General features: G+C 33.1%; 1 protein-coding gene across 3 annotated transcripts in view; it reads left to right on the top strand.

Moving 5' to 3' along the window:
• Positions 1-17085, top strand: part of ASCC3 (activating signal cointegrator 1 complex subunit 3) — a 280258-nt gene that overhangs the window by 148199 nt on the left and 114974 nt on the right. The gene's annotated exons all lie outside the window — the stretch shown is intronic.

The raw sequence follows: 17085 nt of genomic DNA, 5'->3' as shown, positions 1-17085 counted from the left end.
CTGCTGTCCACTCTTTACAACAGAAACCTGTCTTAAAGTATTAATCTGACGTCACCAGTAAATTTACAACCTTTCTAAAACCATCAGACTTTCCTCATAAATCACCTACTGGCAAGCAATCAAAAAGTAATTGTTCTGAGAGTCAAAAGTGAGAAAGCCATTTGAATCTCACAAAGGATTAGCCCCCTTAATCAGGTTTTGTGTAAGAAATATGTATATGGATCATAAATTATTTGTATTTTGAGCAGTAGCCAAGTACTTGCCAGATGACTGTGTACATTTTTATGCATTCTAACTGTTCTGTCCTTGTGTGAATTGTGTTAGTTGACCTTTCAGATTTTTTTCTAATATAGTAACTTTTCATCTACTTAAGCAATATGCCTGTATTTCTGCTGAGAGAAAGTTTCCAAAAAGAATTCTTAATTGATTGTTATATGTGACTTTTACATTTGAGGATATATAATTTGAGGTAATGATTGGCCTTACGAGTGTCTTGTTAATGTTCCTTGAAAAATAATGTTCTTCCTCTCTCCTCAGCTAAATTGCAGAACACAGAGTAAATACCTTTTCATTATAGAAAGTTTAATGTATGGATAAAATGTTTTCTCTTACTGGTAAATATGTTGAGAAACTCTAAGTATTTTTGGCCCTAGTGAATTAGGAATTGAGTGGGGGGAGAAGGGAGTTACATTCTGTGTCTTTCTTGGATGCAACAATTACACTACCTTATTTTATACCTCTGGAAAGAATGGAAAGGGATTCACTCAGATGTATTAATTCTGAATGGAGCAGGGACATTACAGTTGGTAAACTCAAATTTTGTGAATGTAGAGAAAATTATAAATTAGAGAAGAAGTCATAATCATAATCAAGTATGTTATTTGTCAAGATGGTTCTGAAAGGTGTAATAAATATTTATGGAACTATACTAAATTATAAATTGATGTCCTTATATTTCATAAAATAGCATATTAAAAAGCCCCTCTTTTTCTAGTGGATGTTAGTAACTGCTGCATTTTTAAAATAACATTAAACCTGAACCTGGAAAATCGCATATTTCTACAGCAACACTGAAAATTAGTGCTGAACTTTTTCTCATTATATTTCTTAGAACAAAATCTGAAAATCCTAATTTTAATTTTTCAGTGCTAGCATGTGGAAAAATAGTTTAGGCCACCGAAAATACCAGTATTGAGTTAGGAACTCAAAACTACTACTGATGAACTTAGGATTGCATACTCCTAAGTCAGCAGTGCATGCTATGTGATGTATAGAAGTATTTGCCCAATCCGCTCTGTATTTTAGTGAAACCTACTGTGTATTCAGTTACTCTTTTCAACCATGGGATTAAATGAATTAGAAAACATGTTCTTATCTTGTTGGGAATCAGAGAAAGAGCACACAGTAAAGTGAAATTGTAAGCCTATTTAGAATACAAGTTTTTGCTACCTGTGCCCAGACAATGATTTAAGGTAGCATTTATAGTATAAATTAAGACTGTTAATTAAGGTGGCCTTATAGGCTGATTGTCTGCATATCTGATCTAACTTTTTTTTAAGGGTATTTATCCATCACGCTGAAATCTAGGGGAAATGAGATAGTAAATTTCTCTGTTCTCTCTTCTCCTCCCCCTAGATCTCCATTCCAGTACACATACATTTGTTACGAAGTCAAGCATTAGTTCTAAATCAAATTTGGAATTGTTTGAGGACTGTAGTTCAAAATGTTGATCCTTGCTAAAGCAAAGCTGACTTAACTTCAGAAGATACTTACAGAAGTTTTATGGTTTGGGAGTTGAACGAAAATGGCCTTAATTGTAATTAAAAACAAGTGAATTCTTTTGTAATTCATGGGAATCTTTGATCCTTCTGACTACTTTCTGCATGATTACAGTAGTGTTTCACATACTATAATATAGCCAGCAGCTATGGATTCTTAGTTTTTATGATCAAGAAATATCAGCTATTGGGAGATTGCAGTGAGGAGGGCATCAGTCTCTTTTTTCAGGTGACAAATGATTGGACACAAGGAAAAGGTCTGAGGTAGGTCCGCAGGAGGTTTAGATTGGACATTAGGAGGAATTTGTTCACAGAGAGAATGATCAAGCATTGGAATGGGCTGCCCAGGGAAGTGGTGGAGTCCCTGTCCCTAGGGATATTTAAGAGACATGTGGACGTGACACTAAGGGGCATTATTTAGTGATAAGACTTAGTAGGTCAGGTTGATGGCTGGACTAAGTGATCTTGAAGGGCTTTTACAACCTAGATGATTCTGCAATCCTATGCATACTTAGTGACCAGCTGCGACGGGGGGGTTCACATTGGATATCAGGAAAATGTTTTTCACTGAAAGGGTGGTCGCGCACTGGAACAGGCTCCCCAGGGGAGCCTGTCATGACACCAAGCCTGTCAGAGTTTAAGAAGAATTTGGACCATGCTTTTAGTCATATGGTCTGAATTTCTGGGTAGCCCTGTGTGGTATCAGGAGTTGGACTCGATGATCCTTGTGGGTCCCTTCCAACTTGGGATATTCTATGATTCTATGTAGAGTATTGAACAATTTGTGTTCACATAGAACTGAAATTTGTGTTTGAGCTTCAGCAACTGTTTTTAATGTTCATAAAGTCTTGACATGCGTCACTCTTCATGTCTGAATTGTTCTACCTACTGCTCTGAACTTAGGATCTCATTCTGGTTCTCATCGTTATTTCAAAATTTTCATTTAAAGGTTCTTACTTATTTAAATGATAGCAAATTGTTGTTAGGAGTAGGTCAGGCTATGCAGTAAGTCTCTTAGTGGCAAATTTCTGGTGTTCAGGCGAAAGTACTGTGAAGACCATGGATATATGCTCTTCCTTAAGTATTTGCTGCTGTTGGGTGAAAACTGCGCTACACAAACTTCTGATCTGACCTGGCATAGCTGTTCTTAAGCATTATACAATAAATCAAATACATCTTACACAATAAATTGAGGCGTAGAGTGATAGAACACATGTCGTTTAAGAGCCTAGCTTTTCAGGGATCTTTTTAAAATTCATTCTCAAAACATAACATAGGTTTTTGGTTCCCAGGTATCTTAAAGCTCAACCTTTAGGTGAGCCAAATAACACTAGAACTGACCTGTCCTTGTAAATATTTACCATTCCTTCACAGTGCTTCTTATTTCCAAACAGTACTTTTAATCAGCATGATCATATTTAAAATTTTTGATCAAGAGTACAAATATGAAATATTCATGGGTCATATCAAATCTCTGAAGAAACTCATTAGACATTCATCAAGTCAGAGTTTATAGATGCAATTAATTCTTTGATCATCATTGCCTAATCTTAATTACCTTAATAAGTGAAATTCATTTCATATTGTACTAAATTCCTAGTGCCATACCATATAAATGAAATTTCTGACAGAAGTCTAAATGCATTATATCACTTCTGTGTGATGCAGTGAATAATTTAAGCCTCATGATGACAATATCATATTTGTCTGACAAGAGCTATCTTGTATAAAGTGATGTTTATTGGCACAGATCCCAAAATTATTAGACTGAAGGCCATTCAGTCTTGCTGTTTCATTCAACATGAAGTTTAGCAATATGTGGCAGAGAATAATCTTGATAATGTAATATAAACCTTATTTTGTACTCTGTATACAGTGTGCACTCTAGTAGATGATGTTTAGAAACATACTGAAATCCAGTGTATGACTTAAAAGAATAAATAATGCCCAAATCATGCATGTTCTAGTCTAGACACTAAGTGTAAGTGGAGACTACTTGAACACACAGGAAGAACTGAAAAATAGAACAGTTAAAAGCATTGTATGCTTTGCTGGCCTTTAAAATATGAAAGCAATTCTACTAATCCTCTTAATTATCAGTCAAATGTTTTTAAGTGATTAGAAATGAATTTTTTAAGAGAACATTCATCAAATATTTGATATGTAATCATTTGTTTGACATTTAATTATTTCAGAGCAAATCCTCATTTTATTTTTGTTTTATTAATAACATATCTAATATTTGATATGTCATAAAAAACCTGTAAAAATAAAATGAGGAGCTGTATTCAAATACATTAGGCTATATTAAATGTCAAACATATACTGAAGTTCTCTATTTGTTTTATAATTACTATTTTTTTTACTTTTGGAAAATATTTGCTAATTATCTCTCAGAGAGTGATATGAAGCTCTTTATATTTCTTTCACAGAATATTTTATTCAGTAGTTCTGCTTAAAGGTCAGAGATAAAGTTCATGAAATGATATGGTCCTAACAATTGACAGATTGAAGAAAAATGTGTTCTATATAGAGTGTTCCTACTCTGCTAATGAATCCTGAGCTGTGTTAAGTGGAATTTAGATGGATATTTAGGTTTTGGAGAGACCAGCTTAAAGAGAAAAAGATATTCTTTACCCCTGCATTTTTGTTTTGAATATCATGTCTCACTGAATGTGGGGCATAATTCTATTATTTTATAGTAGTTAGAAAAAGTTTTCTTTGAATGAAAGTGGGCAAACCTTTCTTAAAGCATGTTATTTTCAATTAATTTGGAGTAATGTTACTTTAAAAAAAAAAAGTAAATAAAAATAAAAATAAAATTTGTAGGTGTGTTGAATGATCAGGACAATCTGCAGCTAGATACTAATGATCTTTTCCTTTGCTCTGTAGAGTAATACTGTTGGTGTTAGAGGGCAGTGCCCACAGTATTAATATATTTTGTGCTTCAGAACCACACTTCTGTTACGAACTGATATGTGAACCTTTACCTGTAAATTTCTGAGAAAACCATTATCTAAATTGAAATCTTATATATATGAATGGAAAAAGCTGCATGAACAAAATATTATTTATTTACTTTCAAAGTACAGGTGTTTTCTTCCTTTTCAAAGGAAAGATACACTCTTTATACTGGTATGTTTCATTACTCTGTTCCAGAGTATATTTTTTTCATCAGTTTAAAACAACAGTTTGTATGTTTTGATGAATCGAGTTCAAAATTAAGTTTATTATTTTTAAGCTTTCAGAATTAGACATTCTAAAAATACATGAAGTATACAGTAGAAAGGACCTTTTTTTTTTAAACATTAACAAATGGTAAGATTCAAAAGTGGGAAGTAAGAATGAGGAGAACTGTCTCAGCTATTAGAGCAGTATCGTAGACAAAAAGTCAAATAGTGATGGTATAGTAATCATGATTGATGCTAGTCATTCTTTTCATCAGACTTTGTAAGTTATTTGTGCATGGTCTTTGGAAAAAAAAAAAAAAAAAAGATAGATCCCTAATGATTGTCAAGTCTACCGTCTTGCATAAGACTTCACCAGATTCCTTCTCTGAGTCTCTATTGTGCTTTCTGAGGAGACATCTTTATTCAGTTAAATGTTAATTTAAGGCATTGGAGAATTCCCTCTTCTCAGTTATGTATAACGTTATCAATTATATATACTACTTAGTTTAGGTAGAAATGTCTGGCTGGTCTATCAAAGCAAGAAAACAAACATTTGAAATTCAATTGATTTTTGCCAAGAATTTATAGCAAGATGGGCATAGCACTAAGGTTATTAAGAGTTACTTTAGTTTAATACTTTTATTTTTTTCTAATACAGAACCCTTGCCTCATTGAATGGGAAACTTCTACATAGTGTATACAATCTACTGAAATTTTCAAGTGTTTTTGTTATGAATCAGAAAGTATAAAATATGTGATATAGACTGCATTCTGTTATCAAATATGGATGCTCAGTTTCTCTGAAAGTCATTCTAATTTTTAGTTCTCTAATCCAAGGGTTTCAGGTTTGTTGGCTTGTCTCTCAAGCTCTGACAGTTACAACACTGAGGTAACACAAGTCTGTTGTTACTCTGTGAGAAATAAAATGGACATTTTTTCCCCAATATCTATTGACTTGATCATATATTCTGTATTATTCATCATGAGCGTGAATTTGATATGCAACAATGATTAGTTTTATCTTGTTTATAGCTGGAAAGCTGTCTCGTGAATATTTGTTCTATTTCCAAAAGCTATGCCGTGTTTGTAATAGAGTCCTGGAAGCCAAATGGGATAGCAGATCTTCTTCTAGAATGATCTTTGAGGTTGTAAACATGTCTGACAGAGGTGCTGATGTTTTTGTTCAGGGAACTATGAAAAGATGTTTCATTCTTTTGTATGCAACTTTTTAGCAATTGTGGAGCTTTTCAGGTTAAGATCGGTAATGGATTTCATCACTGTAAGTGTAAGAATTAATTCCTTTTCTTATTAATCTTCCATGGCAATGCTCTGATAAACTGTAGGATAATGTGTTGCCTGTAGCATCCCCTTTCATTGTTGACAAAATTTTCTATTAAATACTAAATGTGCTTAGTAAGATCATTTGAAACTGTTGTCACATTTATGTTCTGATTAAGCTGCTTTCCTTAAATTAAATCTTCCACAGCCCTCCCCAATGTAGGGCAGTATTTGCATTCAGTCAATACAAATTTTAAGGTATTTTAAGACATTTTGAAAATGTATTATTTATTTATGCTTGTAAATACAGAAACTGAAATTCCAAGTCACATTGTTTAAAATAATGTTTTTAATTGTTCACTTGGTTTATATACTGAGATTTGTTTCAATGTATTTGATTAAATCACACAAAATGTAAATTTGATTAAATACACTGAAACTTCTTCTTTTGGGATATGGGAACAGTGTTAAGCCAGCAGATGTTCCTGGATGTCAGGCTCATTATAATGAGCAGCTATAGCAAGTTATTTTGTGATTCTGCAGATACAGAGGTTTCTATATTTCTTAATGTGTTTTTTGGCATAAATGGTGATCTTAGGATAAAATTACTTACTTTGATATAAGTGAAGGTATTAAAGTATATTATATTTAACCTTTTTTCTGTTCATTCTTAGGTGTCTCTCATATGTTAATTTCTGATCTTTTTGTCTCTCTTGAAGTTATAACCTTATTCTGGTGCATTGACAAAGAGAAAAGCCTCATATTCTTTTATCCTTTAATTGTGAAAATCTCCTTCAGTTAGCTGCTAGAATGGTTTAACATGTAATCCAGGTCAAAACGAAAAAGGTTGAGAATTTTCACAGTAGTTGTTAATTGATAACTTCACAAAGTAATATGATTTCAACTGGAAATCATTGTTATATGAATTATATATAGGTATTGAGTAGATAAGCTAATAGTATAGTAAAGAAACATTCTAAAGAAAACTTCAAGTCTGTTTAGGAAGAAGAAAATTAATAATAATCCAATATGATTGTTTTCTTATACACAAGTTTGGGAAGTAGGACTCTTTCCGCAGCAACACAGCCAGCTACTTTTGATTTTTACCAATATTTGCTTTCATAGTCTGTAATGAAGCTGAGGTATACATGTATATTAGAAATATGTAAGATTTATTGAGACCAAAAAGTTCCCTTTTCTTCATGTTTTCTTCAGTGATTTAACAGGTACAAAGACTGGCAATATCTGATCACTTGGAAAGACCTCAGTGAGAAGTAATTACGAGGTAAAATTGAAGTCAGCGTAGGTGTTCTCTGCCCCAGTCCCTACTTGGTACTCCCTTGAAGAGCTTGGTTGGCTCTGCTTTGTCTGTTCTCATCTGCTTTCAATCCCCAGTGATTGTTTCAGGCTTTTTTTTTTTTTTTTTAAAGGCAGCTTAATTTACTAATGACCCTTAGCTCTTTTATTCTTTTTCCAAGATTTGCCAATTTTGTTCTTGGCTGCAATGTGTTATCTTGTGCAATATGTTCACAGTGAGATTTTAGACAATAATCATATTTTTCAGGCACCTTTTCTTTCTTTTGCACCAAACTATACTGGCAAACAGTTCTGGTCACATGCAATTTAAGTAACATTACATGGAAATCTTATGCTGACTAGAAAACAGCATATAAAGAAACTGTATCGTTAGGAATCCATTTGTCAGGAAATACAAGGAGTTTTAGTTTTAGGAGGAATAATGTTTGAAAAGTTGGAAAGTACTCATGTTTGTTGTGTTTTTTTGTTGTTGTTGTTGTTTGGTTGTTTTTGTGTATGTGTGTGTGTGTTATTCCCTCACAGCGAAGACTGTTTGTTGATGATCAGTTATACTTTGTATCTCATGATAATAATATTCATCTCAGATTTGATACAGTTTAGGGACTGAAATTCTGTTAGAAAGTATATTTTGATTTCTTTTATAGGAAATATAGTGAATTTTCTGGGGTCAGTATATATATGTTATATATATGTATGTATATATATATATGTATGTATATATATATGTATGTATATATATATTATTTTTAAGTGGCTGGCCATTATTTTAAAGATACAGGTGATCACAGAACACATTTGGTGGTTGTCTTTCCTGAAACAAAATTCAGAACAAAACTTAGTTAACATAAGAATAGACTTACGTGCTATCTTCTGGGATTACTTGATATTTTTCCTTCAGAATATTCCTCTTAAGTGATCATGCTTCTTTTGCTCCCTGAGGATTCACATGAATTTATTTATATTGTAAAACAATACTTATGTAGGCTGTCTTTAAACTGTGATTTTGTTATGAAATTGAAGTTTTCAACCTGAGGTAATTAGAAAAAAACATGTTCCTTAATGCTTTATTTGACCATTTTGCATATTTCAGTATGTTTTCCATCTGACTCTGTCTCCATAAAGGCATGATTAGTGTAAGTGCAGTTTAATAATTTCACCTGTTGCATGAAATAATTCTGTTCACTTACCTATTGATGGAATTCCTTCTGTTGAACACAGTGTTAAACATACTTTTATTCCAAGGTACATTTAGATGCTTGCTTCAGTTTTTCATTTAGAAACACTGCAGTTCTTATTTTTTTATTATTATTATTATTATTATTTTATTTTATTTTATTTTATTTTATTTTATTTTATTTTATTTTATTTTATTTTATTTTTATTGAGAAAGCTTTCCAAATGCTGTTTAATTTGATTATGGTTTGATGGAGTTGTTTAGCAATGCATGCTCACTGTTTCAGTTATCATCTACTTTGCTCTTCCAGGTCCCCCAAATAACATAATTTAGGTAAACTTGTTTTGGCTTTTAAACTGTTCCTTTAGTTTATTTATGGAGTATATAGACTAGATCAGATCTAGACAGAAGCATTTTTGCATTGGAGCTTGCAATGACATCTGGTTAAAATAAATTGTGAAGTAATATGATGAAAAAGAGTGCGCATCTTAAAAAAAAATAAATAAATAAAAGAGCAATTAGAAGCAACCATTAAGAGTGAGTGAATTGGATTTGATCCACAGTCTATTAATCACACGTAGTGAGAGCCAGATGTGCTTTGGAGAAAACAAAATGGGTCAAAAAGCAAGTAAGCATACTTTCAGGAAGTTGTACAGATTTTTTTTCCAGATTTTTTTTGTTTGTTTTTGTTTGTTTCTTTGTTTTGTTTTCTGGTTTAAGTTGCATTATGTGTATATACAGTCTTTGATTTTAGCATATCTTGTATCTGATTTATATTACCAAAATTTCTGGATGTAGGAGACCAGAAGATATGGAAGCTTAGATTTCTGCAACATTTATTTTTCTCTTCTATTTATTTTGAATTAATCTTCAAAAGAAGAATCCCTGCTTGTTGGAAATCATTGTCCTGGAGGAAAGCATTGTTGTATTATATAAAACAGCTGTGCTTTAGTATGTACAGATACAGTTGCATAGCACCTTTAGCATAGTAAAATAATAATTTGGCTAAATTTGCTGTATGTCTCTTGAAGAACCTAATTATTTCAGAGACCTCTTTCTTGCTACCAGATTGTTATACCAAAACCTCTAATCAATGATTACAAAAGATCTCGAAACAATAATAACAAAACTAGTATTCTTACCATCCCATTTTTGAGATACATCATATATGTGCTTGGATACATCTTTTTACATGCACCATATTTGTAATTTTTTGTAATTGTAACTAGAATGAAATTACATTAGTAGGACCTAGAGTGATGGCAACATGTTTTTGAGAAGACTAGAGTATGCGCAAACTGTATATGAAGTATAATGAAAACTGGTTGGTAACAAAAAAGTAACTCATTATGGAATGAAAATAATATTACTAAAAAAAATGGTAGGCAGACTTCAAAGTGCATGGCTTTTAAGAAGCTGTGAGCATTTCTGTGAAATGAAAAATTTTAGGACTTTTTATTCACATGAAATTACAAGAAAATTAGTAAGCTTTTGGTAGAACAGGATTTTAAACAAATTCGGTTTTAGAACTTGGAGAAGACATGAAAAATACCGACATGAGTAAGATTTTTACTAGAATGTTTCCTTCCTGTCAAATACAAACTTACTAGGTCATCCAGCCTGGCTAGGAAACAAGGTTTGGCTTAAGATCTCCTGAATGGCTATTGTGTGAACCTCTTTCTTTGTCAAGCAACAATCATATATAATATATGTAATAAGTATTTAAAGAAATTCTAAAAACCCACAAGTGCAATGTCCTAGCATCTCCCATAGTCCAAATAGAAAAATAAAAATAAAAATAAAAAAATTGAAATGAATACCATCAACACTTTCTATGTATTCTCTAGAATGGGATATTAAGAAAATATTATAAACTAGGGTGATTGATATTTCTAGAGCATTTGGACACCGAGTGTGTAGGAATGCATTTCAGGCAATGGTTTTATTCAGCTTCAGACTTTTGTTGGGTAAAATCATTGCTAACCTGTGAGGAAAACTAGAAAAACAACAATAGACAAGCAAGACAGATCCTGTTTTGACATATTTGCAGATGATGTGCGTATGGCCTGAAAACTTTTCCAAAAAATTTACACAAGACTTTCAGATTTGAAAGTTTTTTGGCTTTGAATTTATATTTCATGATATAGTTCACATTTAAAACTGTTCTAATTAGATGAGTAACATTTTTCAATATCATCCTGTCTTTATGAGAAAATATATTGTTACTTCCAAAATCAATAATAGAATATATTAGTAAATAATTTTATTTTGAATATTTAATGTTTTTAACTCAAAAGTAGTGGAACTTAAATTATGATTACTTTTATAAATTATGTATTATTTTTTATACATAAAAAATACATGATTTATAAGCATTATCGTGTCTTTCTTTATATCAACAGTTAATCAGACATTGGACTGTTTCAAACCAAATATATTTGCTACCCCTTTGATAAAGAATAGTGTTATATATATAATGAAGTTGTCATGTGTCTGAGATGGTGCTTGTACAACTAGGGGACCCCATACCATCATTTTACCAAGTACCTCAGAAATAATTTTCTCACATTTGTTTTTTGGCACTTGCAATAGAAATCAAAATGTTAATGAATGTTTTGTGTATCCTGCCTTCAGATATCTAATCTGCCCAATGGTTTAGAAACATTTAATGGAACATATTTGAAATTTTACTGAAAATGGTTATATGTACAACAGTTTTGCGGTATTGTGATGGTTTATCAACTCTGTAAAAGTACATATGTGATTTCAAAATGTTATGCACAATTTTTCTAGTGAATCTTTTTAGTGACAAAAGGCAGAAGTTGTGAAAATGTGGATGCTGAGACAAATGCAAACATAGGCCAGCAACTTCCCCATGTACTGGAAGATTTTGATGAAGCTTTGCAAAAAGCCAATACATATATAATATTTATATATTTATATAATAATAATTAATAAAAAAAATTTTGATAGGTAAAGAAGAATAAAAACTTGTGTATTGATAGTTAATCTTTCCTAAGTCACAAAAAGTCACAAAATTATGTACAGATGAGAAAAAACAAATGTGTTACATAACTGCAAAGTAATTGTGACATGGGGGAAAATGTTGTGCAGAGCTACTGATCACTCGAACTCAGAAAGACCTGAGATGGTCTACTCTGCACAGCAACAAAGTGCCTGTGACTAGAAGAGTTTGTAGCATTGTGGTTCTTTCATAGGCAGTACTTACTGGCTCCTGCACAGTTTTTGCAGGCAAATTGAACTTCCACTTAATAAATCTTATACATCAACCTTGAAAGCATCAAGATGTCTGACACATTCTGCTTTTAAACTAAAGGTTCTTTTTTCCCAGATAAGGACCTATAAGAGCATTTGTAAAATATGTTATTTAATTGAATAATGACCTTGAAAACTGTTTTTGATTAAGCCACGTTGATTTCTTCTAACTACTACAGGGATCTGTCATTCTCTATAGGTAATGCTGAGTATTAACACAACTATGAGATGAAAATTAAATTTGCCATGTGCAGAACTCATAATTTATATGTTTAAGATTACACCTTCTGTTTTAGTAATTGGTGTACTAGGGATTCTACTCTTTCTTTTTATATTTAGATAGACAAAAAATATAGGTATGAAGTAACAAGTTGGCTTATAAATGGCTAAGTTGGCTTATAAGTTTGGAAGTTCTAAAATACTGAGAACTGCTGAGAAAATGCCAAAAAAAAAATAATAGTGAATGGCAAACCTTTAGGGTCAAGAATTTAGAGAATCAAGATCTTTGCAAAAGCCTTTATCTAGTATCTTTGTAATAATACTTGAAAAGCACTTAGTTCTCAATTCAAAGGCAGGTGCATGAAGGATGAAAGATACTGCACATTTTATGTCTGTGAAGGTACTTCTGGCTTCAGTATACATGCATTTTGTAATCAAACAGAATTCTGGTTCTGTCTTTGATTCTAGAGATCACTTTTTTTCAAGTATTGTGCTACATGTTTATCAAGGACAGTAATCAGAAATCTGAAAAGAGTTTGGGACCTTTAGCATCATATTGCCATGTTTTCATTTAAACTGTAGTATTGCTGAATAATTGAATGAAGTCCTAGCTGGTTTGCAGTTGAAGAGTCCAATTGAAAAACCTATTGAAGCTAATGGGAAAGAGACTGTTGCTTTGGAGCAAGCAGTAAGGACACAAGGTAACACAGCACAAAACAGCGTTTCTTAGAAGAAACACAGCACAATGTTTTGAGTATTTGCAGATGTGGATTTTCAGTTAGATTCTGGAACTGAAAGCAATAAGAAAACGTGTGTCTGTCCCAGTGATTCATATGTAATAATCATTCATATAGGCTTAACAATATTACTTCTAATATGTTTAACGACCTTTGCATTCAGAAATGATTTTCTGGGTTCTCGATTCAGTAGCTACACCACAGTAGAAAAATGTTTGTGTTGCAACATCACATTAAAAACATGTCTCTTTTCTTGCTTCATGGCATATAATTTAAAAACATCTATAACAATTATTTTCAAGTATTCTCTCAGATCTTGTTCCTGTGAGGGAGCATATTCCTTGAAGTAACCACTGAGGTCTCGTCTAAGGTCTCTTGTCCAAGACAGTGGTTGTAAGTGTCTTCTGTTCTTTCACAGTACCATACAGGTCTGAAGAATTCATTCATTCACAGTGAAAAGTGAGAGGTATAATTGTAGTTGATTATTTTCAACCATTGTGTTAGTACCATAATTTAAAACCAGTGTGAACCCTTATGAAAGACTTCATCTTATGAATTGTTTCCTTTGCTCTCTCTCACTTAACTATGACTCACCTGTTAGAGTTTTATGTTTATCATTTTCTAGGATTCTATGAACTGTTTTCCAGTTGAATTGATCCTAAATATTTAACTATCGGGTGAGATTTGAATGCCTGCATTCTCATAATCCTGCACAGCACCCTGCCACAGTCATTTAAAATACTAATTAAACACAAATTCCATCTTATACATTAGTATTTATGCAGAAAACTAATTATGTTCATTATTTTTCTTTCTTTTTTTTTTTTTTTTTAAGCAGAATCAAGTAATTATTTACTCATTTGAAAATTACAGCCTTATAGCCTTATTTATTAAGAACACTTTTTTTTTTTTTTTCTTTTTTTTTTTTCCTCCTACACAGTCCAGTTTCTTTAAATTTCAGATTTTCGCTTGTGGAAAAGATAAACATTACATGTAAACAGAGATATTTATGATACTAAATGACTAAGGAAATAGGTGGAAGGTTGATGACAAAACCCACAACTATTAATAAACCTGTAAAAGGAAAAGCAAAATGATAATTAAGAACATAAAGAATATAGCTAGAGCATATTGGAAAAAGGCAAGGTGTGTAAGATTCTACCCACATGCAAATTCCCAACAAATTCCTTGCCCCCAGCACAAGAAGGATGTTGATCTGTTAGAATGGGTCCAGAGGGGGGCCATGAAGTTGATCAGAGGGCTGGAGCACCTCTCCTATGGAGAAAGTCTGAGAGCTGGGGTTGTTCAGCCTAAAGAGAAGGCTCCGAGGTAACCTCATTGCAACTTTTCAATACTTAAAAGGAGCTTATAAAAAAGATGGAGAACAACTTTTTGCTCAGTCAGATGACAGAACATGGGGGAATGGTTTTAAACTAAAAGGGGAGATTTAAATTAGCAGTTAGAAGGAAATTTTTCACTTAGAGGGTGGTGAGGTGCACTGGAACAGGTTGCCCAGAGAAGCAGTGGCTGCCCCATCCCTGGAGGTGCTCAAGGCCAGGCTGGATGGGGCCTTGGACAACCTGGTCTGGTGAGTGGTTTCCCTGCCCTGGCAAGGGGGTTGAAGGGGATCTTTAAGGTCTCTTCCAACCTGAGCCATTCTATGAAATTCATGTTTAGATATAAAGTTTCGTGCAGTTTTTATGAGACAGAACTAGTAAATATTTGAAAATTAACTAAAAAAAAAAAAAAAAAAGGCAAATAATTTACTTCACTTATTTATATATTAACTTCAACTATCAAGAGAACTTAAATTTTGGAGAGATTATGGGACTACAGGAAAATGTTGCTGTTACGCATCATCCAGAAATACCTCATTTGATTTCCTTATAAAATGATTTGTGTCATTAAGGCAGAAAGTAAATTTGAAATATCTTCAAAATCTTTGTCTATTGTGGAAATAGGAAAACGTTTCTAGGAACAAGTGTGATGAAATATGTCACTAATAATAAGGGGGGAAAGCTAATTGGGATTGTTGTAGTTCATGGTGATTGTAGTTTTAAATTGAGTATTGAGAGCCATCTCGTGGCCATACTGGTTAATGCATATCTACGCTGCTGATTTTGTAGACTTACTCTATTGTTCATTGTTTCACGTCAGGGCATTTTGAAGAATGAAAATTAAAAATAAACCTAATATTATTTTTTTTTTAATGTTTGTTTGTTTCATGAGTAAGACCTAAGTGAGCAGTAACTGCAGGGCAGGGGGACATAAATGCATTCTACTTCCAGGCACATAGCTTGAAATGCAGCTCACAGCACCTTAAGCTGGGAGTCTGTCAGTATAGCAAATGGATAGAAATAGCTCCTCTAAATCATAATTTACATCATCCCTGTTAGATGACTAGAGTTAGATGGCATGAGTCCCTCATGATTTTCTTATGCAGGCAATTAGCCTACATATTAGTGGTAAGAACATATAAGTGGTAGGAAATGAAAAGTTCCAGGAGCCTTTGGGACTCTGCCTTCACGCTTAATTCTGAAAAAAAAAAAAAAAAAAAAGTGAAAATCTGCTTGACCAGAAAGATGGCTTCTTTACATTCATATGAAATTTTGGAGATAATTTATTCTTATTCCCTCTTTCTCTTCCTTCCTTTCTTCCTTGCTTATCTTCTTACACTCATTAATGGATCATAGTATAAAATACAGCATGGAAAAGTTTTACATGTAGTTAAGTATAATGTATAATATATTTGTATTGTGTATATATATATATATATGTATAAAGTATGTGTATAATAATATATGGGCTACATTCACTGTTGGTAAAACAATGCATGTTTTAGAAAGCTAAAAATTTGTATCCAACAATTTTAAGCATTTATTTTTCCAGATCCATTAATTAATAATTGTTTTGATTGCTGGAATAAGAGTTAATAGTAAATAGAACAACTCAATATTTGTGTTAGTGGAAACCTTTTTTCACCTACAGAGAACTTGTCCGTGGCAAGGGAAGGGCTGTGGTAAGGTAACATATTATGGGAAGATGCATGATTTATATTTGGGGGTTCTAAGGAGGATGAACTGACTTTATGATAAATGATGCCTTCTGAATAAGTTACCACTGTCACCAGTAGAAACAGTGTAAACTCTCCGTTCCTATTTTTACTATAATGTTCTGTGGTTCTGTTATGTTCAGGCATTTAAAGCCACAGGATGATGTGATCAATTTTCATGTGTAGGGCCATTAACTTTTCAATTGTTCCTTCAGTTTCTCTGTGAGAGGAAGTATTCGGTATCAGAATAAGCAGGGATTAGTGTGAGGACAGATAATGCAAGTTCAAGTAGGTTCCAATTTACTCAGAATAGTAAGTGATATTTAAGAGCTATTGTTGATATTTGCCATCTGGAAGTGTTGATATAATGCCACCTGAGTCAGTTACAATAGAAATTTGTTGCAATGTAAAGTCATTTGAGGGTCTATTTTGTCTGTTTCTTTCCTGGATAGTTTTTGGTCACTAGTCTAAATCAGAAACATGACAGCTGAGTGGTCTCCAGGGTGAGATGTAGCACAGAGGTTTTAGTAGTCTGCACACGGAACCTACAAATGCGTGGTGTGTCTGAGCCCCTGTTCCAGTAGGTAGAGTTCAGCATGTTTCAGGCGGTGGAGCCTGGATGGGGGAGGATGACTGAGCTCAACCTGGGGCACACACTGGGCAGGCAGGGGGGCAGAAATGCTGTAGAAGCCCGCACTGTCTGATGCCTGTCTGTTGTGAAGGGTGATTAGCCTCCAGCTTTACAGAACTGCATGTAGACAGCTACAGCGTAGGTGTCATAATCTCTAACAGAGCCCTGCTATATCAAGCCGCTGGCAGGGTGGCCTGTCTCAAATGGTATGGCAGTTACTTTACTTTCTAGGGGCATTTCTCCACATCAGACAGCATTAGCTGGCCCTTTTATCTTCAGCTTTAGCAAGGTACAGATTAAACAAATATGATGGAACTATCCAGTTATCTGAAGTGATGTCTTCTGAAAGAAGAAATGGAGTAGGAAATCTTTTCTAGGTTGCTCTCAAGATTGAAAGACTGTGCCAAAATTGTAAGTTGTCAGTCTGCTTCTATAAATCTGATTAGAAAGGTT

The sequence above is a fragment of the Aythya fuligula genome, chromosome 3 (assembly GCF_009819795.1).
Source record: "Aythya fuligula isolate bAytFul2 chromosome 3, bAytFul2.pri, whole genome shotgun sequence".
Classification (NCBI taxonomy): Eukaryota; Metazoa; Chordata; class Aves; order Anseriformes; family Anatidae; genus Aythya; species Aythya fuligula.
Note: the sequence above shows the minus strand (reverse complement) of the source record. Positions and strands in the feature narration are given on the sequence as shown.